This window comes from Thalassophryne amazonica, chromosome 3 (assembly GCF_902500255.1).
Source record: "Thalassophryne amazonica chromosome 3, fThaAma1.1, whole genome shotgun sequence".
Lineage (NCBI taxonomy): Eukaryota > Metazoa > Chordata > Actinopteri > Batrachoidiformes > Batrachoididae > Thalassophryne > Thalassophryne amazonica.
This window is the reverse complement of record NC_047105.1, coordinates 111,284,475-111,309,610: the sequence shown is the minus strand read 5'-3', so window position 1 is coordinate 111,309,610 and position 25,136 is coordinate 111,284,475. Positions and strand designations below refer to the sequence as shown.

The following is a 25,136-nucleotide window of genomic DNA, read 5'->3' as shown; positions in this document are numbered from 1 at the left end:
GTTTTGTGTGTCAGACTTCTGATAGAGAGGGCAGACCAACTTCTTGCAAACACAGAGTATCTGTGTTTGCTTCAGCACCGGTGTCCTCAGCTGTGATGACTATGGCTCTGTATGCACCCTGTGCAGCGTGCCAGGCATGAAGAAGCATGTGTGTATCAGCCTCCTCCTGGGTTGTCTTCAGTGCTTGGATTTCATTCCAATGATCCACGTGATGAGGTAACATGCTTCTCCGCATGTCACATAGAATGAGTTTTCCTACAGCTTCTCCATTTTCTCAGGCTGCTTCCACTGTTCGATTAAGAATTTGACCAGACTTGTTTTGTTCTCAGGGTTTCTCAGAAACTTCTTCCACTGCGACATGTTGTGACCTGGAGCAATCTTCTTCCACTGTTTTGACCGTGGAAGAACCTCTGTTGCATCGCTCAGCATTCTTGATGGATGATTGTTTGATTGTTTAGAAAGAAGTAATTTTCAAACTTACCTTAATCTTAACTAGATCTTAACTATAGTAATTTCCAGGGAAGATTCTGGGAAGTGGCAGAAACTTTCTGCAGTGCCTCTGATACAGCTGTCCTCAGATAGCTCTTAAAAGGTTTCCCCCCTGAAAGCCAGACTAATTACAAGCAGTTTCCTTAAAATCTGAAAAAGAAGCTTAATAAAATGTAATGACTTTATTTTTAGACAATGCTCTAGGTTTCAACAACATTATATTCTAAAAGTGGTGGAATTTTTTGGAAAGATCTCCATACGCCATAGTGTGGCATATGCGCTATATGGCAAAACGTAAAGCACTTTCAAAACACGACTAAGCTGCTTATCTGGAATGTCTATCATGGCTTAATGTGCATATATATGCCCTACAAGAAGACTGCCACAGATAAGGTTTTGCCACCTTAGGTGGTAACGACATCTGGCTTGGCCCATGGACTAAAATGCAGAGAACAAATGCTGTTGCATGTATGTACAAAGAGAATAAATATTCTATTTTATTCTCCTGTATTTATACTCAGATATTGCATTAAAGCAGACACTTTTTCCAGGAAGACTGGAGGGTCCTTGGCCTGATAAATGCCCTGGGCCTGGTTTCATAAAGTAGTCTAATCTTGTTTAGTCAACGAAACTTACTCAGTTGACTAATTTTTTTGACATTAGTCATTGCACAAAGCACTTAGTCAGGTAAAGTTTTACATTTGCCGACTAAAGTAAACAAAACTGTCGCGCATTGGAAGATTTTATTGGCAACGGCGCTTGCAAGGCCGTTATGCCCGTGAAAATCATTGACTACCGTAAAATGGTTAATCTACAAGTTTAGCTGTTGATGTGAAACTGTGATTAGACAGATAATGTTGGGTGACTCACTGTAGTTGACTAAGTTTAATACACGAACAGATTAGACTGCTTTATGAAACTGAGCCCTGGTGGTCTTCCAAAACAGGCAATAATGTGTTATGAGACATGTTAAATGCTGTTGTGTTTAACTACCTTGACAATATCTTGATATTTTCTAAAAAATAACACTGAACAGATTGGAACTTCAGAAAGGTACTCCAGTGTTTACTGCAAAATCTGTTATGGTTAGGGGTCCAGATGGAACCGAACCAGTCAGGAATTGAACCCAAATACAGGGAGCAATAAAGAGAGTTGGGAATGAACAAAGATTTATTTACAATAAATGTGCAAAAAGGTGATAGAATAAATCAGGGAGCTTGGAGAGCCTGGAGAGTAGAGACAGGAGCCGCTCCAAGTGGTGGAAGTAGGGAGGTGCAGTGCCGTCAGAACCAGGATGGCAGAGAAGGAGTGGATTGGAATCCAGGACAGGAACCGGTGCCAGGTGGCTGCAAACGGAGCCAAGGGATGGAGAAGTTCTGGGAAGACGAGGAGACAAAAGGTGAGTGGAGGCACTCGTAACACAGGAGGCTCAATAGAAGAGTGTTCAGAGTCAGCACAGTTACTCAGTACATGAATGTACAAAGGTCAGCAATGCAATGAAGCAGCAGCGCGACTATGACACAGTTCAGTTTAGCTGGGCACTCAGCTTCAGCAATGACTTGAAAGTTCTTATAAGGTCAGCACACACTTCAGCATAGCTCAGGAAGAAACAGATGAAGTTCTCAGGCAGGTGCTCAATGAGAGCAGAATCTCAGGAGCGCAGACGAACAGGAGCTTAGCTGACTGAAACAGAGCAAGACGCTCTGGAGGTAGGCTGCAGGTGAACAATGGCACAGCTGAGCGTTCCTAAATTGACACAGCAGTATGCAGGAGTGAGCAGGCGTTTGTGGGGTGGAAGCCAGCACATTACGGAAAATGGAGCGGCCAGGTTACCTCGATGAGAAGCCGCGGGAAGCTCAGGATTCACATTGAGCCCACGACAAAATCAGCTCATTCTTAACGCTGAATAGTAGAAATTTCACAAATCTACTGCCTATTTTCTCACTTTCGTAACATCTCTGGACAAGTTGAAATCAACCCAGCAAAAAGTCAGTGCTATGGTGGACTGACCTATTCCTGAAACCTGCAAACAACTGTAAATGTTCATTGGATGTGCCAACTTCTATCAATGTTTCATCCATAACAACAGCTCTATAGTAGCCCCTCTCTATAAACTAATGTCATGTCATATTTACTGGATCATCCCCTCCAGTTTGTGGTGGAGCTCAATGCTTTAGGAGTGGCTGTTGCTCTCACAACAATCCACTGAGAACAACAAGATGCACCCAAGTGTGTTCCTGTCAAATAAGTTGCCCTCAGCAGGATGCAAACATGATGTAGATAGAGGAGAACTCCTCGTGGAGAAATTGGCATGACAGGCTAGTCAACCATTAATAGAGTGGATCACAAAAATCTTGAATATGTCAGTTGAGCCCACTCACTGGGCTCTCAGCAAGCCAGGTGGGCCTTATTTTTCACATGGCTCAGTTTCACTATTCTGTACTGATCTAGTTGGGGAAACATTAAACCTGACCCTGAGCTGACCTTTCTCACCCAACAATTCTTCCACTGTTGTTTCCACCATTTTGCCCTTCCCCTATTCCCTGCCATGTCTTGGGAGCAGTTAGTTGTGAGGTCAAACAGCTGGTGAAAAGGGCACAGGATGATGTCCAGATTCCTGAAGGATGTCCGTCACGCTTGCTGTTTTTTCCCAACATGTTATGCTCCCAGTTTGTCCATTCCTGCCATTTGGTTTGTCATCCAAGCATTTCCAGAACAACCATTTTTATTTGGCAAAAATTCCAGTAGCCACCTTGGCTGAAGATGTCTGACAGTTTGGAGCAACATGCATAATTTGTACTAAAAATAAGGTCTCCTTCAACCGCTCTTGGGTCCTCATTGCCACTGGTTCTTGGTAAACTTTGTCTCTGGATTCTCTCTCTCTGAATGCTATTCAGTGATTTGTACACTGGTTGATTGATTCTCTAAGATGGTACTTTTGAATACATGATTTCTTGAAGTACTAAAGTCACCATTTTATTTAGGTGAAGTTGAGCATAAAAACATGTTTCACTTTATTTAAGCTACATCTACACTATATATGTAAATATTAACAGAAAACATGCCTAAGTCTCTTTTCTCTTAGGTGACTATTTGTAATATGAGTGTTGTCATGAGGCCCTGCGACAGACTGGCATCCTGTCCAGGGTGTACCCCGCCTCACACTCTATGACTGCTGGGATAGGCTCCAGCTCCCTGCAACCCTTAATTGGACTGAGCGGTTGAGGATGAGTGTGTGTGTTGTCATGATTCATATTTTTACTGTTGAATTCTGATCTCTGGGTTTCTGTCTCTGGTATTATTTCCAGTGCATTATATTTCTATTACTTTTTGGTTTGTCTCCTCTGTGTTAGTTGTTCCTTGTGCTCTTATTGTGACATCTGTTTTATATTTGTTTCAGTGGCTTTTCTTCATATTCACTGACTTGCAGGTTCACAGGCTTTCTGGCTTCCTCATTAATTGTTCCAAACACTATTGAATCATCACAGTTCTTTTACTGCAGCGCCAGATTGTCTTGCTATGCATGCTTGTTTATTTTAATAGCCATAATTGCTATTTTAGTTTTTCTGTGTGTCTCTGTGTTTAGTCTTGTTTTATCTGTTTTGTTTGCTTTTATTTGAGGACCACAGTGAAAATAAGTATTGGACATTTGTGTTGTCAAATGTATTGTTATTTTACATTTTGCTTTTCAGTACATATTCGTGACTGATGTCCTGTGTACCAAAATCAAGCCTGTATGCTTGAATTCTCCCTGTGTGCATTCCTGCCCAGTTACCATCACAGCACTGATGCATTCCACTGAGTACAGAGAAATTGCACAGCTAACAACAAACAATGCAGTCAGGAGAGAGGCTGCTCTTCGTTGGGTGACGTGATTCTCTTTGAAGCATTCTCGATGTTGGATTCCTATTTTAAATTCTCCGGGTTGTGGTTCCTGGATCTCATTGATTGTCAGGTAAATGATCCACGTCCAATCATGCCAGTTTACAAAAAAAAAAAAAAAACACAATAAGGAAAAAAGTATCTTACCTTATGTGGGATGCTTCAACTTGCTGAGTGCAGTGAATTAACAAGACTATGTGTGCTGCAGAAATGAATTGCACGCATGCACACAGAGCTTTTTGTCTTGTCTGGTAAGATTAGACCTTACCTGTGTGAAGCGCTTTGAGGCAACTCTGTTGTGATTTGGTGCTATATAAATGAAAATTAATTGAAATTGTCTGTTTTTGCTGCAAGCAGGTGCTTTTAATTTTACACACCCACAAACAGAGATGGTGGCGGAAGACATCCAATGCAGTACACTTTTCACTTATGGTAAGGGCAACATGTGATAATTAAACTGACAAAACCAAGTGACTAAACCACGCATGCATGCACACATGCAGAGGCCACTTGGCTATATATATACGAGGTCTGTCCAAAAAGTATCGTACCTTTTTATTTTTTTCAAAAACTATATGGATTTGAATCACGTGTGATTACATCAGCCAAGCTTGAACCTTCGTGCGTATGCGTGAGTTTTTCCACGCCTGTCGTTGCGTCATTCGCCTGTGGGCAGGATTTGTGTGAGCACTGGTCCACCCCTCCCGTCGGATTTCTTTTGTTTGAGAACTTGCTGAGAGACTGCCGCTTTGCTCCATGAAATTTTTTTCAGAAACTGTTAGAGACAGGCAGTTGGAAACCATTCGAAAGATTCAGTTGGATATCGGTGAAGATTCTGTCGGCGTCACGTGGATTATGGACTGTTAAAACCTTTTTAAAGACGGCCCACAGCGGTGGAGGGCGTGCGGCGCGGCCATTCAACAGGCTGGATCGACCAGATCATTTCCTAACTGAATGCTGTGTTGATCTGGGACATCATGTGACTACCACAGAAATGGCAACAGAGCTGGACATAGCACTTTTGTGGCACATTCCACTGTTACAGGAGATTTTGTAATGAAAGACGTTCGGAGGATTTCGCACGTTGGCACGAAGCAGCTCAGGACGCGCAGCAAAAAAACACCTCTGTCTTGGAAGTGTCACAGGACATGTTGTGGCATGTCCAGCTGTTACACAATTTCTTGGATACTCACTCGACTGAAAGCCATTTGTCCCGCGCCATGAGCGGTTCCGTGGCACATCCCTCCGCTTCTCTTTCCATGAAAAAAACTCCTGTAACAGTGGAATGTGCAGAAAGTCTTGATGTCCACGTCTTCTGCCATTTTAGTGGAAGTCAGACAACGTCGCGGATCAACAAAGCCTTCACGTTGGAAATGATCTGGTTGTTTCAGCGGGGTGTCAGCCTGTCGATCGGCGCTCGGAGTGTGCCGCGCTCTCAGACACTGTGGGCGGTCTTTAAACCGGCTGGAGCACTCCTTAATCTGTGTAATCCCCATAAAATCGTCCCTGAAAGCCATCTGAATTTTCCGAATGGTGTCCACCTGGAGGTCTCTCACAGTTTCTGGAAAAATTTGATGCAGCAAAGCTCCAAATCGTTCAGACATTTATTTGCAATAAAAATCCGACGAGAAGGGTGGACCACTGCTCACACAAAGCCTGCTCACAGGCGAATGAGGCAACCGACAGGCGTGAAAAAACTCACGCATGCACACGAAGGTTCAAGCTTGGCTGACGCAATCACACATGATTCAAATCCATATGGTTTTTGCAAAAAATAAAAAGGTCGGATACTTTTCTAACAGACCTCATATATATATATATATATATATATATATATATATATATATATATATATATATATATATATATATATATATATATATATATACATACACAGTGAGGAAAATAAGTATTTGAACACCCTGCGATTTTGCAAGTTCTCCCACTTAGAAATCATGGAGGGGTCTGAAATTTTCATCTTAGGTGCACGTCCACTGTGAGAGACATATCTAAAAAAAAATCCGGAAATCACAATGTATGATTTTTTAAATAATTTATTTGTATGTTACTGCTGCAAATAAGTATTTGACCCCCTATCAACCAGCAAGAATTCTGGCTCACACAGACCTGTTAATTTTTCTTTAAGAAGCCCTCTTATTCTGCACTCTTTACCTGTATTAATTGCACCTGTTTGAACTTGTTACCTGTAAAAAGACACCTGTTCACACACTCAATCAATCACACTCCAACCTGTCCACCATAGCCAAGACCAAAGAGCTGTCTAAGGACACCAGGGACAAAACTGTAGACCTGCACAAGGCTGGGATGGACTACAGGACAACAGGCAAGCAGCTTGGTAGAAGACAACAACTGTTATGATTATTTATTAGAAAGTGGAAGAAACACAAGATGACTGTCAATCTCCCTCGGTCTGGGATTCCATGCAAGAGCTCACTTTGTGGGGTAAGGATGATTCTGAGAAAGCTCAGAACTACACAGGAGGACCTGGTCAATGACCTCAAGAGAGCTGGGACCACAGTCACAAAGATTACATTTGTAACACATGATGCTGTCATTGTTTAAAATCCTGCAGGGCAGCAAGGTCCTCCTGCTCAAGCCAACACATGTCCAGGCCCGTTTGAAGTTCACCAGTGACCATCTGGATGATCCAGAGGAGGCATGGGAGAAGGTCATGTGGTCAGATGAGACCAGAACAGATCTTTTTGGAATCAACTCCACTTACCATGTTTAGAGGACGATAACAACCCCAAGAAAACCATCCCAACCGTGAAGCATGGGGGTGGAAACATCATACTCTGGGGGTGCTCTTTTGCAAAGGGGACAGGACGACTGCACCGTATTGAAGGGAGGATGGATGTAGTCATGTATTGCGAGATTTTGGCAAACAACCTCCTTCCCTCAGTAAGAGCATTGAAGATAGGTCATGGCTGGGTCTTCCACCATGAAAATGACACCAAACACACAGTCAGGGCAACTAAGGAGGGGCTCCGTAAGAAGCATTTCAAGGTCCTGGAGTGGCCTGGCCAGTCTCCAGACCTGAACTCAATAGAAAATCTTTGGAGGGAGCTGAAACTCCAAACGTGAAAGATTTGGAGAAGATCTGTATGGAGGAGTGGACCAAATTCCCTGCTGCAGTGTGTGCAAACCTGGTGAAAAACTACAGGAAACATTTGACCTCTGTAATTGCAAACAAAGGCTACTGTACCAAATATTAACATTGATTTTCACAGGTGTTCAAATACTTATTTGCAGCAGTAACATACAAATAAATTATTTAAAAAATCATACATTGTGATTTCCGGATTTTTTTTTCTTTTAGATTATGTCTCTTACAGTGGACATGCACCTAAGATGAAAATTTCAGACCCCTCCATGATTTCTAAGTAGGAGAACTTGCAAAATTGCAGGGTGTTCAAATACTTATTTTCCTCACTGTATATACACAGTGCATCCAGAAAGTATTTCACTTTTTCCACATTTTTGATTAGATAGGTTGGGGAAGAGGAGGTGAACTATCAGTGCACCAGAGCCTAGGACATAAAAAAGGCAAAAATTACAGTGTCAAGTCTTCTTGAATATGATGCTACAAGCTGGATGTGCCTATCTTTGGGCAGATTTGTCCATTCCTCTTTGCAGGGCCTCTCAAGTTCCATCAGGTTGGACAACGAGCGTCGGTGTACAGCCATTTTCAGATCTCTCCAGAAATGTTCAATCGGATTCAGGTCTGGGCTCTGGCTTGGCCACTCGAGGACATTCTCAGAGCTGTCCTGAAGCCACTCTTTTGATATCTTGGCTGTGTGCTTAGGGTTATTGTCCTGCTGAAAGATGAATCGTCCCCCAAGTCTGAGGTCAAGAGCACTTTGGAGCAGGTTTTCTGTACATTGCTGCATTCATGTTTCCCTCAATCCTGTCTAGTCTCCCAGTTCCTGCCACTGAAAAACAATCCCACAGCATGATGCTGCCGCCACGATGCCTCACTGTAGGGATGGTGCCTGGTTTCCTCCAAACGTAATGCCTGACATTCATGCCAAAGAGTTCATTCTTTGTCCGATCAGACCAGACAATTTTGTTTCTCATGGTCTGAGAGTCCTTCGGGTGCCTTTTGGCAAACTCCAGACGGCCGCCTTTTACCATGTGTCTTTTACTAAGGAGTGGCTTCTGTCTGGCCACTCTACCATACATGCCTGAATTGTCTGTAGACCTCTGAGACAGGATTGTCTCAGAGGTCTACAGACAATTCCTTTGACTTCATGTTTGGTTTGTGCTTTGACATCCACTGTCAACTGTGGGACCTTCGTATATGTAGACATGCGTCTTTCCAAATCATGTCCAATCAACATAATTTACCCCAGGTGGACTCCAGGTAAGCCGTAGAAACATCTCAAGGATGATCAGTGGAAACAGAATGCACCTGAGCTTAATTTTTGCTTAATGGCATAAGCTGTGAATACTTAGGTACATGTGATTTCTTTAATAAATTTACAAAAATCTAAAATAATTTTTTTCACATTGTCATTATGGGGTATTGTATGTAGAATTTTTCAGGAAAAACATGAATTTCATTTTTGTGTAAGGCTGTAACATAAAATCTGGAAAAATTGCAGCACTGTGAATACACACACACACACACACACACACACACACACACACACACACACACACACACACACACACACACACACACACACACACATCTCTCTGTGTGCCAGTGCGCGTTTTGATGGGCGGCCCGGCGCTTTGCTGCCCGCCCCGTGGGTGTGTTTTAAACACGTGGGTCGCTTCATCCACCTGCTGTGGCCGTGCCTGCCCACAGTCAGGAGCGCACTTTCCACACGCGTGCTGCGCGCTCGGACCTCTTTCACGTCAGGGACTTCTTGCCTTATTATTTTTTTTTCTTCCCACGAGATGCCCGCCGTGACCGTGGAACAGTCAGGAGAATGAAGCAGAGACGCGTTTTCTTTGATATTTAACTGCACTGGGTTGTTTTTCTGTTTGCAGCGCGCACTGACGCGCGCTGGTCCAGACTGTGAAGGATCTGCTCTGCTTCTCTGAACTTTGTTTTGTTGTTGTGTGTTTTAACACTGATTTCATCTGAGAGGAAAGTGGGCAAACTGTTGGAATTCTTTCTTAAATTACGGCAAAGTTTGGATGTGAACATTTATCGGAGCGGCTGGAAGAACGAGGTAGGACTCTGCCCTGAGGCGTGCGTAATTATTGCTGGAATGAATGGATCCGTTATGCTGTTTTCAGCTCCTATTTTCACATTTTCTTCCATTTTATTTTTTAAATATGATAAAATACAACGTTAGTGAACTTTTGGTTCAATATGTGTATATCCTTACAGTATAACCACTTTTAAAATTGTTGCTGTGCCCTGTGTTTGTGCATGTGCACACAGCCAATCTTTCAACATGTTAAATAATGTGTGCTTTTCTCGTTGTTATATATATATATATATATATGTAAATTTTGTACCTGCTGACATCATATTTATGCTATAAATTCATACTGGATGTTTGTCTCAACTGAATGTGCTCGTTTGGTCTTGGTATTGTGGAATGGAATAGTTGTGTCTATATATATATATATATATATATATATATATACGTGTGTGTGTCTGTTTTAGACGTCATAAAGTGGAAGTGGGTCCTTTATTGTCCACAGATTGAACCTGCTTTCTGGCTTTCGACTGGATTTCTGTTGGAACATGACGATTAATGCAGCATTTAATTTAAAATTAATGTTGTTATATTATCACAACTGGATTATTTGGTCAATTAACAAATCAGATGTTCTTAATAATAATAATAAATCAGACTTTGCCTTCTTGCCTGCTGTTATGTAGTTCACTCTGTTATTTTTTCTGTGTTGGGGTGGTTGCTTCATAAAGTTAAGTCAACTGGTTTGACACAACTCTGTTAAGTAACCCCTATAAGGTGTTGTCATATTTGTCCCTGTTGCTGTGTAAAAGTTTAAAAATGTTAACTTTTGGTGACTGTTGCCATTGTGGTGTGCAGTCACCAGAGGTCGTGGAAATTTTTCTGTCAATACTTTCATGAAAACAAGTCTGGCTTCCAGCCGAACACAGTAAATTAAAGGGACAAAGGGTCTGTTGTGTTAACAAAAAGCTTTTGCATTAACCTGCCAAAACACATTATTTCATTGAAATAACACAACTGTCTCAGTTACACTTTGGAAAAAAAAAACCAATGCATCTGTTGCATGAATCCAATAAAATAAATAAAAACAATAGTGAAATTTCACTATATTTCATTTCAACAATTAAATAAATCCACCTACCTGCTCTTAAATGTTTATCACTTGGTTTCACTCCAACTTCACCTCACACAAAATAAATTTGTAAAACAGAAATGTATTAACCTGAACATTTTCCCTCCTTTTAGCCTATGCATCAAAGTAAAAAAAAAAAATCTAATCTGCTGCATTTTAAATAAATGAAAAACTACCCTCACTGAACATTTTATGCGGGTTGCTGTTCAATGTCAAATCACAGATGTGTTTAGGTGTGTACACACGGTCCAGAGGATCTGTAAGCCAGAAGGGTCGCTTTGACTTTTCCCACAAACTGCTGATCCACTGTGAAATTCATACACAATCATTTCCAGGTTCTACAGGAAAAGGTCCAAAACAGGAGAAACATTCATTATTGAGTCATGTTTCTGAATTGTTGATGGCAGAGATCAGAGATAAATAGACAGAATGGTGTAAGCTGTCAGAAAGGCAAAAATGACACAAACAAGAGAAAGCTGAGATTTCTGACATCCGCCGCTCTGGATCCAGATCTGGATCACCTCCAAAATTCAGTGGAGTCTTCCATGCCCTAATATCTATCGGTGGTGCAAATTCGGTGAGAATCCATGAAGTAATTTTGATGTAGTCCTTCAAAGCCTATATAAAGAGAAATCTTGATCCAGGATCTGAATCCGGTTCCAGGTCATCTCCAAAATTTAATGGGTTCTTCCATTGCCTAATATCTATCTGTGGTTAAAAAAAATATCATCAAATCCTGTCCAGTAGTTTTGACGTAACCCTGCTAAAAGACAGACAAATTCTGATGATTTTATTACATCCTAAACTGACGTAATAAGAACTTGCTACAACCGAGATGTGCAGAAAAGCATCTTTGAGCCTTGCAGCAGAGTGACTTCAGCAGCAGAAGACCACAGCGGCTTACTGTCCCTTAAAGGACAGGAAGTGTGGCATCAGTGGACCTCAACAAATTGTGGATAACAGAAGACCGAAATAATATTTACCTGGTCTAATGAGTCTTCATTTCTACTGATGACATTCAGCAGTTTGTGTCACAATTTATTGTAAACAATATGGATGCATGGATCCATCCTGCCTTTCTCAAAGTTTTCATCCGTCACAGCCAAATTAAGTTGGTGGCAAAGTCATCAAATAGGAAGTGACCCCAACTTTTTGACGTATCAAAATGATATAAGTATATCAACATTTTATTATCAAACCCTTTTGATGAAAAAAATGTACTTGAGGCTTGATGTTTTAGAAATATGACTAACAAGCAACAAACAAACAGTGTCTTTACTTGGATTGGCATGTCGTTTGAGTCGCATCATTCAGCATTTGCATAAAATAGACTTTTCATCCATTTTGGTCCTGGCTACCTCATGGCACAGCAGTCACTTGTCTCTTTCCACTGTAAAACACCCACTCTGATTGAAAATGAATATCGGTTGATCACTTTGCCTTTATCTTTTGTGGAGTGACCAAGGGTTGATGGGAGTCCCAGCCATCCTGAACAGCATTATAGACAATGCAGTCTGAGCACCCTCTGCTCAATAAACTGTGTAATCACACAGAGTTCAACCACTATTGTTTATTTAATAAAATAAGTGTTTTCATATCTACAAAGATAACACCGATATCAATATGTTGGTGGAAGGCTCATATTGGCTGATATTATTGGCTGACAGCTATATCGGTCTGCCCTCATAAAAACAAAATATAGTGTGTAGGCTTGAGACACCTTTGTGAGGAAGCTCAAATAGTTGGGGTTATTTAACCTCTAGGTGGCGCTGCTTTGCCTCCTCATCACTGCTTGCAGCAATATTCTTAACATGAATAAGCATGGCCTACGTTTGGAGAGAACCTTTGGCTCATTAATTAAGTTTAGTTGCAGCAATAAGCTTGATTGCAACACTAGCATTTCACATTACACTAAAATTCTCATTTCTAATATGCTTTGATCAGTGTATTTTAAGACATGAGACCTGGAAGATGTAAAGAAAGTTAACCAACCGATGCTCTGGGATTTCAAAATTTCTTAGACTTTTGAAAGACTTTGCGAAACATCTTCAGGAGTTCCACAAATGTTCAGACAAAGTCAATGCTGACTTGGCGCCAACTGGTGAATGAGATCAGAAACACCCATTTGAGGTAATTTTTGTTGCAGGACACCACAACACCCGAAGTTGGGCACGTGCCATAAGGCATTTTGAGTTCTAATTCCCCAGTAAATTGAACAACTAGAAACAAGTTTTGCTTCCATTTTTTTGCTTCCAGTTAACCATGGAGTTTGAGTGTCATAGTCTGTGGATTTGATATGTGCTAACAGATGTACGTAGTGAGCTGTGCTCGGGCTTTGTGGCCTCAGCCTCACTCATATTATAGGCTTCCATTTGTATAACCTTTCCTGTTTGAGATGTTTCCTGTTTGACTTTGTCTGCTTGTGTGAAGGAGTTGGCCTCAGCCTGAGAACAAACACATGGATGCTTAATAAATTGTCAGTAAATAGTTGAGGTTTAAACAGGTGGTTGTGCTCAAAAATTCACTAGAGCTGAGTCTGGACACTCCTTGGCCCAACTGAAGACTCCACAACATATTAGAAACCTGTACAGTCCAAAAGTCTTCTGTCTAGGGTGTGATGCAGCAAGGAGCTTTGGATAATGTGGAGAAAGCATTGTGTATTCAGAGAACTAAGGCAGGCGTTCTGCAACCAGAGAGGTGTGAAAAAAAATCAGACCTTATGAAAATTCAGACACCACAGTAGGATGTGGAAGTTGGAGACACGGTCGGGTGAAATGGACTTTTTCATCAAATACTGTGACTCATCAGAATCCTAAAGTGATCTTGCAGATCTATCAATTACGTCATCACATATTTTGACAGCTGTAACCAAATACAATGAGTCCCAAGATTTTGGCAAGTATCATTGAATATGAGAGACGTGATGACAAAAAACGATCATGTCCAGATCGGTCTTCAGTAATATTACAGTCGTTCTATCAGTTTTTTTTTTTTCGTTCTGCTTAAATAGCTGTGGCTTACAGCATGTTTGAGTTACAACCAACTGCAGAATGTGCGCTCATAGTGAAGACAGTCAGATGTAATTTGGTGGAATTTAAATCCAAATCAGGTGAACAGTGTAGGAATTCCAGTGCAGAATTGGCTGCAGAGGTGTTTTACTATGTCTTAGCCTGTTATTGTCTCAGTATTATATTAACAAGTCAGCAGATAAAAGGTATAGAGTTGGTGTAAAGTTTCACACACAGCTGTAGTCAGATGTCATGGCAATGCTGGGCTGTCTGATTTCTTGATTGTATAACACATTATGAATTGAAAAATAAGAATTTTATGCATGTTTTATTTTATTCAGGGTTTTCTGAAACCAGCAAAGTGTCATAATTTTACTTACAGGGTCAAAAATATGTATACAGTACACCTGATAGGTAGGTAATGTCCCTTAAACCAGTTTCCCATTGCTGATATTTGACAATTGATTGTGTACGTTTTGTAAAAAAAAATACCAATATCTAATCAGGGACTGCAAATGGGTCTAATCTGCGGCCAAAGTAGTATTGTAGAACACTGTGAGTAAGTTTGTAAGTTTTAAACATGTTTAAAAAAATCATGATGCCGGGACACAGCATGATCCACAAAATGGGGAAATATTTAGCAAAATGTGAGGGGAGTGAGCAGAGAGTGGAATGGAGAGGGCAAATTTTGATTGTAGGGTGGTGCAATATTAGGAGAAACTGAAACATCAAGCCTGAAACACATCTCACTCCACTTTTGCATTCTGGAGTGATACCAGACTCACACACCAGGCATCTCACTTTAATATTACAGATGGCTTTTTTCATGAGTACCTCCTGAAATAAATAATTTCTGTTTGAATGATGATTTTGCTGCTCAGTTATTTTGATGCCAGGTTATAGTTTAAGCCAAAATTTAAATATAGTCCACTAATGCAGATTGTTTTCTGTTTTGGAGTGAACACTAAGCTATTTTTTTGGAGCAAGGTGAAAATTGGCCAGGAGTGGGGAGTGATGCTGCCCTGCTTTAATAAGTTTCACCTTTACCAGAAACTTAGTAGCCATCACCAAGCTTCTGTCAGAATTCTGGTTGGGTATTTGACTGCTCTTCTTGGCAAAATTGGTACAGTTCAATTAAATTTGTTGGCTTCCTGTCATGGACCCACCTTTTAAACACAGGGCACACATTTTTCATAGGGTTGAGGATTTGGGGAAGACCACAGTTTGGGGGAAACCATTGTTGCTTTATCCATTCCACAACACAACTTTGATATGTGTTCCTTTGGGAACACACAATTATATCCAGGTTTCAGCTACCTGATTGAGGTTTTACTAGAGGATTCTGAGGTTGTCCTCCTTCTTCATAATTATATCCACTATGTGCGATGCAATGCAAAGTTAAAATGAAGTGGTACCACCGTCATGCTGAACAGTTGGTACCATGTTCTTGGGGCTGATTGTCCCACCTTTGCTCTTCTAAATATATGACTGGTCATTGTGGCCAAACAGCTCAATATTTGTCTTGTTTGACCACAAAACATTCCTTCAGAAGGGTTTCTTCTTTGTCCATGTGATCAGCTGCAGAGTTGCATTTGAAGGTGTCAGTTTTGGAGCAGGTGCTTCTTTCTTGGATGGCAGAGGTGATGGTCTAGTGGTTAAGGCGTTGGGCTTGAGACCAGAAGATCCTCAATTCAAATCCCAGCCTGACTGGAAAATCACTAAGGGCCCTTGGGCAAGGTCTTTAATCCCCATTTGCTCCTGGTGTGTTGTGAGGGCCTTGTATGGCAGCACTTGTATGTCTGATGCAGATGGAAAAGCGCTATATAAATGCAATCCATTTTATGGCAGCCTCTCAATCCATGTTAATGTAAATCCTGACTACAGACAGTGACAGTGGTATTGCAGCTGCTTGTAATGAATGATTTTCAAGTTGCGATAGAGCAGTGCCTATGCGCATGCATGATGATGTCACAACTCTGTCCGGTTAAGCCCCGGTCACAACCCACCGTGCGTTTTTTTTTTCGCCGTACGTTTTCTGCGGATGCCACGGCCACTACATTTTTGTGAAAATGTACGGAGGCAGTAGCAAGAGGAGGGAGGGAGTACGTTCAACGCACGTCTCTAGGAGTGTAACGATAAAGAGAGTTGACAATAAAGCAATGTGTGTGTGTGTGGGGTCGCTTTTCTTTTTTATGAGCGGGACCGGAGCGGCAGGTGTTTTTCGCCGTCGGCGATGCATGAGCATGTCCAGCCTGCAGCGCTAAGTTGTACGAGTGTTTATTTGCCTCGAAAAGTTACAGCTAGTTAACAGACTGAAGCTGTGGAGTGTGTGTTGTTGACGTTTGGAAATAAAGTCCAAGTTCAAGTGAGAAGCTGTGTTGTGCATGCAAGTCTGTCGGCCTCCATAGTATGTGGTGAGTGCCGTAATCCGTACTGCCTACGTACTAATTCAATAGTAATTGAATGAAAATGTGCCGCTTTGAATCCGTACGGAGGCAGTACTCACAATGTGCGTCATCTGTACTGCTGGTGAATCCGCAGCCTGACCGCAGTGAAAGTTCTGCATGCACTAAAACCTCTACGGCGTGTCTGCATGTGTCTGCGTGCTCCTAAATTCGTACTGAGGCAGTACTTACGATGTACGGATCTCCAAATTTAGCCCACGTTTTTGCAAGTAGACTGCATGCACGTGCAAGTACGGCGGGTTGTGACCACGGCTTTAGGGAGACGCGGTTTCATTCAACAAGATCTGTCAACAAACTTTCTTGTGTGTAGTTGGAGTTGTGTGGGGGTAGGAATAGCCTTTTGAATGCTTGAATAATGATGTCAGTCGCACAAAGAAATCAAATAATAGTGAAAACATGTTCATTGCACCCTCATTGTTGGTATTTTGGTCGTTGAACTTTCCTAGCAACGAATGTAAAGCCCCGGTCACACGGCACTAACAAAGGACACCGAAGCCAAAATGAAACAAGAAATCTGGACTTATGTTGACTTTCTGAGACATCATTTAACCAGCATCCAGCTTCGATCGGTCAGCCGCTCCATGAGGCGTCATAACAATTGATCGGTCAGCCGCTCCGTGAGGCGTCATAACAACCGATCGGTCAGCCGCTCCGTGAGGCGTCATAACAACCGATCGGTCAGCCGCTCCGTGAGGCGTCATAACAAGCTGTTGACGGTGACACTTTGGGTCTGCTTCCAGACTTTGTTGTTGGGTGGCAACACCTCCTAACAACTTGTATCGAGGTATGTACGAAAAGATGTTTGAACCGATGAGCTTGGAATCTGCAGTTGTTCAGAAAAGTCTCCAGTACATATAACAGGATCCTCTTACTCAGATTTGCCATGAACTATTTGGACTTTCCCTTTGTGCTGTGTGTTGGGTAATCCAGTAAGTGCTGTCAAACAAAGCCTTTATATGTTGGCACAGAGAAGTTGTCGGCTGGAGTCAATTATGATCACTAATAGAAAGTTAAAAGGCTTTGGCAAGTGAAGCCATTATACAACTTTTAGCACCACTGAATTAACAGTCTAATAAATGGGTGTTTGTATATTTTTTTACACAGTATGTATATGTTTACACAGTATGTATATCGTTTGATCCTGTGTTGATTTTAACCAAAATAAATTGAAATTTGTGCCCTTTTTTCCCTATTAAAGTTGTATATTGTAAAATTATTGTGCCCCAGAAAAAGAACAAGTCAGAAAAATCATTGAAAGCACTTTGAACATTATGTCCATGATGAGTGTCTGTAAAACTGTGTGCATAACCGCATTCTTGAGAGTTCAGTTCAATCAATCATGACACGAGTATGGCAGAGCTTAGAGTAGGAGATGAGGGAGAAAATCCACAAATGGCCATCTCTCATTACCAATTCTTTTTTTATAGCCAAAATTCACATGTAATTACAATTCTTTCGATTTCTGTTACCATCTATTCTATATCTGATTACCTACATACAATTATATCTGATTGGTTGCCAATTTTTTTGTTATGATTCCCGAAATGATTTTGTGTGTGTGTTTGTGTACACGCACATGACGCAGTGGCACCACGGTGGCTTAGTGGTTAGCACTGTTGCCTCACAGCAAGAAGGTGATGGGATTGATTCCCACCTGTGGCCTTTCGTTGTGGAGTTTGCATGTTCTAGCCGTGTTCGTGTGGGTTCTCTCCAGTGCTCCGTCGACCTCCCACATCCAAAGACATGCAGGTTAGATGAATTGGAAACTTGAGTGTGTGTGTGTGTGTGTGTGTGTATGTGTTTGTCTGTCCAGGGTGTACCCAACCTCACACCCTATGACTGCTGGGATAGACTCCACCCCCCTCCCCCCATGACCTTTGGAGGAAGTGCAAATTTTGCATTTTGCATTATCACTCTTAAGCCCCTTTCACACCGGGGCTGCTCCCGGTTGCTCCCAGTTGCGCCGTGCGTCATTATGACGACGCCGCGTGGAAGCAACTCAGTGCCGAGATGATGCAGCTCGGCGCCACAACAGCGCGAGGGGCGCAAAGGAGGAAGCAAGTCGGGCGCCGAAAAATTAAACCTGTTTCATTTTTTGGCGTCCTATGCTCGACGCAGAAAGGAAGTGGTTCCAGCGCAAGTCGGGGCAAAGAGGCGTAATTCGGAGCAAAGACGCGTTACCCGGCGTGACTCGAAGCCAATCTATGATTCCTGCTGTGTTCCATTGTTCCCGCAGTATAAATCATGCAGGATTGTTGTTATACCGTGTACTTAATGCAGTAAAAACTACATGCTGAAGAAAAAAATGCAGACTGATTGCCAGAAATATCCAGTAAAAAGTCCGGACATCTCTAGTCCACTCATGGCCATTCGTTCACGCGCACTTGTGAACAATTAAAAAAAAAGTCTGGCTGCAGGCATTATTTCCTTGTTCTCTGCTCAAAGTCTCACATCACGGTTAAAAAAAGGACAAAAAAGGACATAAGTCCTGAGACAGGACATGTTAACATCAAGTAGCACTCCAGACATCTCCACATTTGCTTGACGGTTTGCTCGCGCACGCGTGCATCGCGCAGTCAAAGGAGGAAAGAAAAGAAAAACAATTGTCTGCAGGCAGTTATGGCCCAGTCACACGGCACACGACGATTCCTGAACGAAGGAAAAACGTAAAAAAAACCTCACAATTCATTGAGAAAAGGTGGACGAAAGAGCTTTTATCACTGAACAGTCTGCGAAGCAAGAGCGCAAAAGGGACGAAAGAGGAACTTAACAAAACCGAAGCTCACGATGTTGACGAAACGCGCCTGGAGCCACTGCTGCTCCAGTACGGCGCTGGGACGGAGCTCATAGCGCCTGAGTCCTGGAGAAACTGCAAACAGAATCTGGAGATCTGTGCGCACGTCAGTGGACCACCTGCTCTGGTTCCTTGTCCAGAACAAAAGAGGGATCGTCTCCATCATCATCAGAATCCACACTGTCTGTCAACACTCTGCGCGATCCGCCGTGCTCCAATTAAAAAAAAAAAAGTGTTCCGTGGTCACTGCTGTATCACAGTATTTTCTAAGCCACATATATTGATTTATAACAGAAAACTGTCAAAAGGGAGAATAAATATAAATATAAGTGTAAAGATGATTGAATATATCAGAGCAGTAAATTAATCAGTGCGTGTGAACGCGCGCATTGATTCGTGCAGTTATTTCCACCAGCTGATCACTGATCCACATTCTTCCTTCCAGAACAGCTCTTTATATCATCATTTTGATTCATCTACCTGTTACCACATGTACAGAAGGACTGGATTGTCATTCCTACACTCAGATTGTTATATTTAATGCAAAATAATAAGCGTACAGAGCAGCTCTTACTGCTGCTGATGCTGCATTCAAGTACCGTCGGAAGTTACACAACTTTTTCGTTGTTTCAAATTCAACAGTTGCTTGTGGCAAAATAATTAATTATATCCACACAAAAGATTAATTCTGGACTATATAATGTGCCTGAGCCCATTGAAGCTGCCCCCCCCCCCCACACAGATAAAAAAGTCCTTTCAAGCAGGCTGAGTTTGCCCTGTAATTTCCGATGTACATGAACGCAGCAGCAGCCTCAGCGCTCAGAAACCTGTTTCTGCACTGTGTGAAAACGTTCAGCTGCGCCAACAAAGTCAAATTAAACAATAACGTTACAAAAACTACACAAACGATTAAAAAATGTCAAGAACGACAGCAAAACGAAACACAGATGAACTGAGGTTTTCGTTGCCCTTCGTTCAAATTTTTCAACACTTTAAAAATCCTGACGAAGTGCCCGCTGCAGGAACGACGCGTGAAGGTTAAACGATGCCAACGACAGTCAACGAAAGTCCAGATTTCTTGTTTCGTCAGGGCTTCGTCACCCTTCGTTAAGTGCTGTGTGACTGGGCCATTAATTTCTTTCTCTCCTCAGACTCTCTTATCACAGTTTAAAAAGGACATAAGTCCAGGACATGTCAACATCAAGTAGAACTCCAGACATCTCCACATTTGCTTAAGGATGGTTCGTATGCACGCGCGTGCGTGCATCTCTCGGTCAAGGGAGGAAAGATAAACTATAACAGAACTCAGAGCGCAGCCCTGCAGCTCAGCACAACAAGCAGAAGAGAAGTCTGAGTGCACAGTCTGTCTGCAGCCAAACTGTGCACTCTGACTTCTCTGTGCAGAGAACCTGCAGGCTATGTTCTCACCTCCTCTCTGCCCCCTGCTGTGCGCACCTGACACAGAAATTCCTGCGTCATCATGACGCCACAGGGAGCAACTGGGAGCAGCCCCGGTGTGAAAGGGGCTTTAGCTTCATAGTGGAGTAGAGCAGAGAAGCATTTCACTTTCACTTTTCACTTTCACCAAAACATCTCAGATATACCGTCTGGTAATTTGTAGCTAAACCTTTAGGTCTTCTATCTAAGAAAATCCTCCTCTATACCACTTCATCATGAAGCTGTATAACTGGTGATGCAAAATGAAAAAAATTACACTGTGCACCATTTCTCCAGTCACAGCCACAAAGGCCTAAAATTTCTTCTGGGTTGTCTGGGTGTCTTGGTGGCTTTCCTCACTCTTCTCCTTCTTGCACAGTCACCCAGCTTTTGAGAACTGTCTACTCCATGCAAATTTTCCATAGAATGTCATACTGTTTGTATTTGTCATTATGATTTAAAAAAAGTAAACACAGTTGTTTGCCAATAAATGGTTTCACCCAACCACTAACCATGAGTGAAAAAAGGTTTTGTTTTATCATTCATATTCTCTGAAAAATGGCCAAAAAAACAAAAGTTCTGCCAGGGTAAAAAAAATGCTTGAGCACAACTGTATGTTTATATATATAGTACAGAGTGGGCCAAAATATGTTACCCATTCTGAATGTATAGCACGTTTTTAAGTGTGAATACTTAAAAAAAAAAAAAAAAAAAATTAAATCTAAAAAATAATTTAAAATATGTCACAAAAGCATGGCATATTTGTTTGATACTAATAGTCTCATATTTTTCACTATTTCTGAACACAGTTCAACAATTAATGACGTGCTCAATCCATGCGCCTCTTCAATGAATCACATTTGCTGTGTGCACATCGACATTTGTGATAACATGGTCACATCCAGTGGAATTCTCAGAATTTCCTGATGAATGTTTGTCTTCAGAGCCTCTGTTGTTTGTGGATCATTGCTGTAGACTCTATCTCTCCCTCTGTGCATTATGTGTCTTACAGTTGTCCTTGACAGATCAGTCTCTTGTGACAAACATCTTTTTGATTTTCTTGGTGATTCTCAATATTACTGGCGGTCCTTGCAGACCGTGGCCGGCTACTGTGTCCTTTTTTTTTTATCCCCAACACTTCCTGTTTCCCTGAACTTTTCCAGGAGATGCCTGATTGTGAGTTTGCTAGAAGGATTTCTTCTGGGAAAATCCCCCCCTGAATTTTTGCCGATTTTGTTGAAAATTATGCCTGTGTCTGTACTCTGTCTTGCACAGTGTAATGAGTTGTTGAATCCATTGATGCTTTGGGCTGAAAATCTATCTATCTTTGATTTACCTGAAAATGAAAGAGGTATGTTAGTTATTGTGGAACTAGCAAGAATTTAATAAGGGTAACATTTTTTGGCCCACCTTGTGTGTGTGTGTGTGTGTGTGTGTATATATATATATATATATATATATATATATATATATATATATATATATATATATATATATATATATATATATATTTACACAGTGCATTCAGAAAGTGCTTCACTTTTTCCACATTTTATGTTACACCCTTGTGCCAAAATGTATGAAATTTATTTTTTCACAATGTGATTTTTTTTTTTTTTTTTGCAAATTAATAAAAAACAAACACAAAAAAAACAAAGAAACCACATGTACATAAGTATTCACAGCCTTGCCATGAAGCTCAAAATTGAACTCAGGTGCATCCTGTTTCCACTGATCATCCTTAAAGTGGATATGACACTTAAAGACAACATAGTCTTATTACATGTAACAAAGGTTATATAATTCGGTCAACCTAAGCGTTTTAGGAAAGTGTACGCGGTTCTCCCGTTATATATAACATTTGAACGTCCCGCCACTGAAAAATGTGCACGCCCCGTGATCAGCTTCCCGCTGAGCCTAAAATACGTCACTACGTGTAGACCGTACCGGCTTGCGCGCCTGGCGGCCGTGGTTTACACTTTGTTTAGCGGCAGAAACTTTGATTAAACACAGCTCTCAGGGACTTGTTTGTCGATATGCCTGACCAGTGTGTGTCACAGCATATTGCACAAACACAAGGGCAAAAGGTTTTAGCCTTTTCAAGTCCAGGCTGATTGATCGAAAGCCACGGTGTTGTGTGATGCACGAAATGTCCGGCTGCCACTCGCTCCGTTCGCACACACGCATTTGCTCCCAACAGCAGACACTTTCCTTTACCGTCTCCATGTACTCGCACTGCTCACAGGAACACATAAAATGTCAACCCCAAATAATATGTTCACAATAATCTTGAAATGGTCAAGGAACTTACGTAGTAAACACGGCGCCGGCACGTAAACACAGCGCCAGCACGTAAACACAGCGCCAACACATAAACACAGCGCCGGCACGTTCAGTGTTGTTTTTGGCGATCTTTTTCGAAACCTTCGCCGTTTATTTCCTACTCTTTCATGAAAATAACGTAACTAAACACGGATGAATGCATTGCCAGGCACTCGAAAACGGCAAAAACCCGAAGGTAATGACGGTGGTCCGCAAGTCGTTGCTAAACTATCACGGCGCCGGAACAATAACAAAGGCAGTAAACAGACGCTTGAATCGAAAATGCTATACAGTAATTATAGTTATAAACAGCAGCAACAAAAATCAAAGCCTACCTTACCATTCCATTTTCTGCAGCCTTTCAAAATCCATCGGAATTGGCACGTCTCTTGCTTCTGCTTCGGCTCCACCATAAACACCGTCTCCATTATTTTTGCTGCCAGAATGCTCCTGGTTTGAATGTTCGTCTGAAAAATACAGGTCCAATCTGTAGGGTCTAATCACTGGTGTGACAATCTCATGATCCGAGTCAGAAATAATCCACACTTGAAGAGGAGTCAGAAAAGTTCTTGATCTCATCACTGTCCATGCTGAGGTCCATCTGTTCCTGTTGTCGATCGAACAGACAAAGACGGGACTCTACATTCTGTGATGTCACGGCATCACGTGACCGCTGAAGGAGCGCTGCAAGCGCGCTTTCCAATAAACCCACTTTTGAGAAGCTGAATAAAAACACTTTCAACTTACTATACTGTATGTATATTTTGCTATTTATATCAGTTTTTCCCTAATTTTTGAAGTGTCATCTCCACTTTAAGATGTTTCTACAGCTTAATTGGAGTCCACCTGGGGTAAACTCAGTTGATTGGACATGATGTGGAAAGACACACACCTGTCTACATATAAGGTCCCACAGTTAACAGTGCATGTCAGAGAACAAACCAAACACGAATTCAAAGGAATTGTCTAAAGACGTCCGAGACAGGATTGTCTCAAGGCACAAATCTGGGGAAGGGTACAGAAACATTTCTGCTACTTTGAAGGTCCCATTGAGCTCAGTGGCCTCCATCATCCATAAATGGAAGAGGTTCGGATCCACCAGGACTCTTTCTATACCTGGTCGCCCGTCTAAACTGAGTGAGCGAGAGAGAAGGGCCCGAGTCAAGGAGGTGACCAAGAACCCAATGGTTCAATAAAAAGCATTCCTCTATGGAGAGAGGAGAACCTTCCAGAAGTACAACCATCTCTGCAGCAATCCACCAATCAGGCCTGTATGGTAGAGTTGCCATACAGAAGCCACGCCTTAGTTAAAGGCACATGGCAGCCTGCCTGGTGTTTGCCAAAAGGCACCTGAAGGACTGTCAGACCATGAGTAACAAAATTCTCTATTATGATGAGACAAAGATTGACCTCTTTGGTGTGAATGCCAGGTGTTATGTTTGGAGGAAACCAGGCACCATCCCTACAGTGAAGCACAGTGGTGGCAGCATCATGCTGTGGGGAAGTTTTCTCAGTGGCAGGAACTGGGAGACTAGTCAGGAATGATAGGAAAGATTAATGCGGTAATGTACAGAGACCTCCTGGATGAAAACCTGCTCCCGAGCGCTGTTGAGCTCACACTGGGGTGATGGTTTATCTTTCAACAGGACAATGACTGTAAGCACACAGCCAAGATTTCAAAGGAGTGGCTTGATGACAACTCTCAATTCAATTTATTTCATTTATATAGCACCAAATCACAACAAAGTTGCCCCAAGGCACTTCGCACAAGTAAGTTCTAACCTTACCAACCCCAAGAGCAACACACAGGTGACAGTGGTAAGGAAAAACTCCCTCTGATGATTTGAGGAAGAAACCTCAAACAGACCACACTCAAAGGGGCGACCCTCTGCTTGGGCCATGCTACTGACACAATTTACAAAACGAATATACAGGAAATTTTGCCAGTGCACAGGATGGGAGGGTTTTAGAAACAGACACCACGCCCATCTCTGGATGGAGCCGCACCTCAAACAGAGGGGAAAAAAAACAGAATTCGGCATCAGAAAGATAACAAATACAGTATAATTTGTCAGCATTAAGCAACAAGAAAAACAGAAGAAATACTAAGGTGATCGCCGGCAACTAGCCCTAAGCTTCACACACACACACAAAAAAAACAGACTTTATATAAAGTTGAGGTCGTGGCACGCTCAGCTTCCTAATAAAATGAATTTAAAAGAGTAAAAAGCATAATAACATACTATGCCAGTATGCTAGCCACACAAAAGGGAAAATAAGTGCATCTTAAGTCTGGACTTGAAAGTCTCCACAGATTCTGACTGTTTTATTGATGCAGGGAGATCATTCCACAGAACAGTGGCACGATAAGAGAAAGCTCTGTGACCTGCCGACTTTTTATTCAACCTAGGGACACAAAGTAGTCCT

The 25,136-nt window shown here is 41.9% G+C and overlaps 1 protein-coding gene across 4 annotated transcripts in view; it reads left to right on the top strand.

Moving 5' to 3' along the window:
• Positions 1 to 9,217: 9,217 nt before the first annotated feature.
• The window catches only part of LOC117507435 (semaphorin-3F-like), a 301,103-nt gene continuing 285,184 nt past the window's right edge, over positions 9,218 to 25,136 (top strand). For 3 of the 4 annotated variants that reach the window (XM_034167306.1, XM_034167308.1, XM_034167305.1), the window contains exon 1: positions 9,219 to 9,575. The gene's annotated coding sequence lies outside the window, so the exon portion shown is untranslated. Of the gene's footprint in view, positions 9,576 to 25,136 lie in introns of all 4 variants that reach the window. The other variant, XM_034167307.1, reaches the window with a different exon arrangement.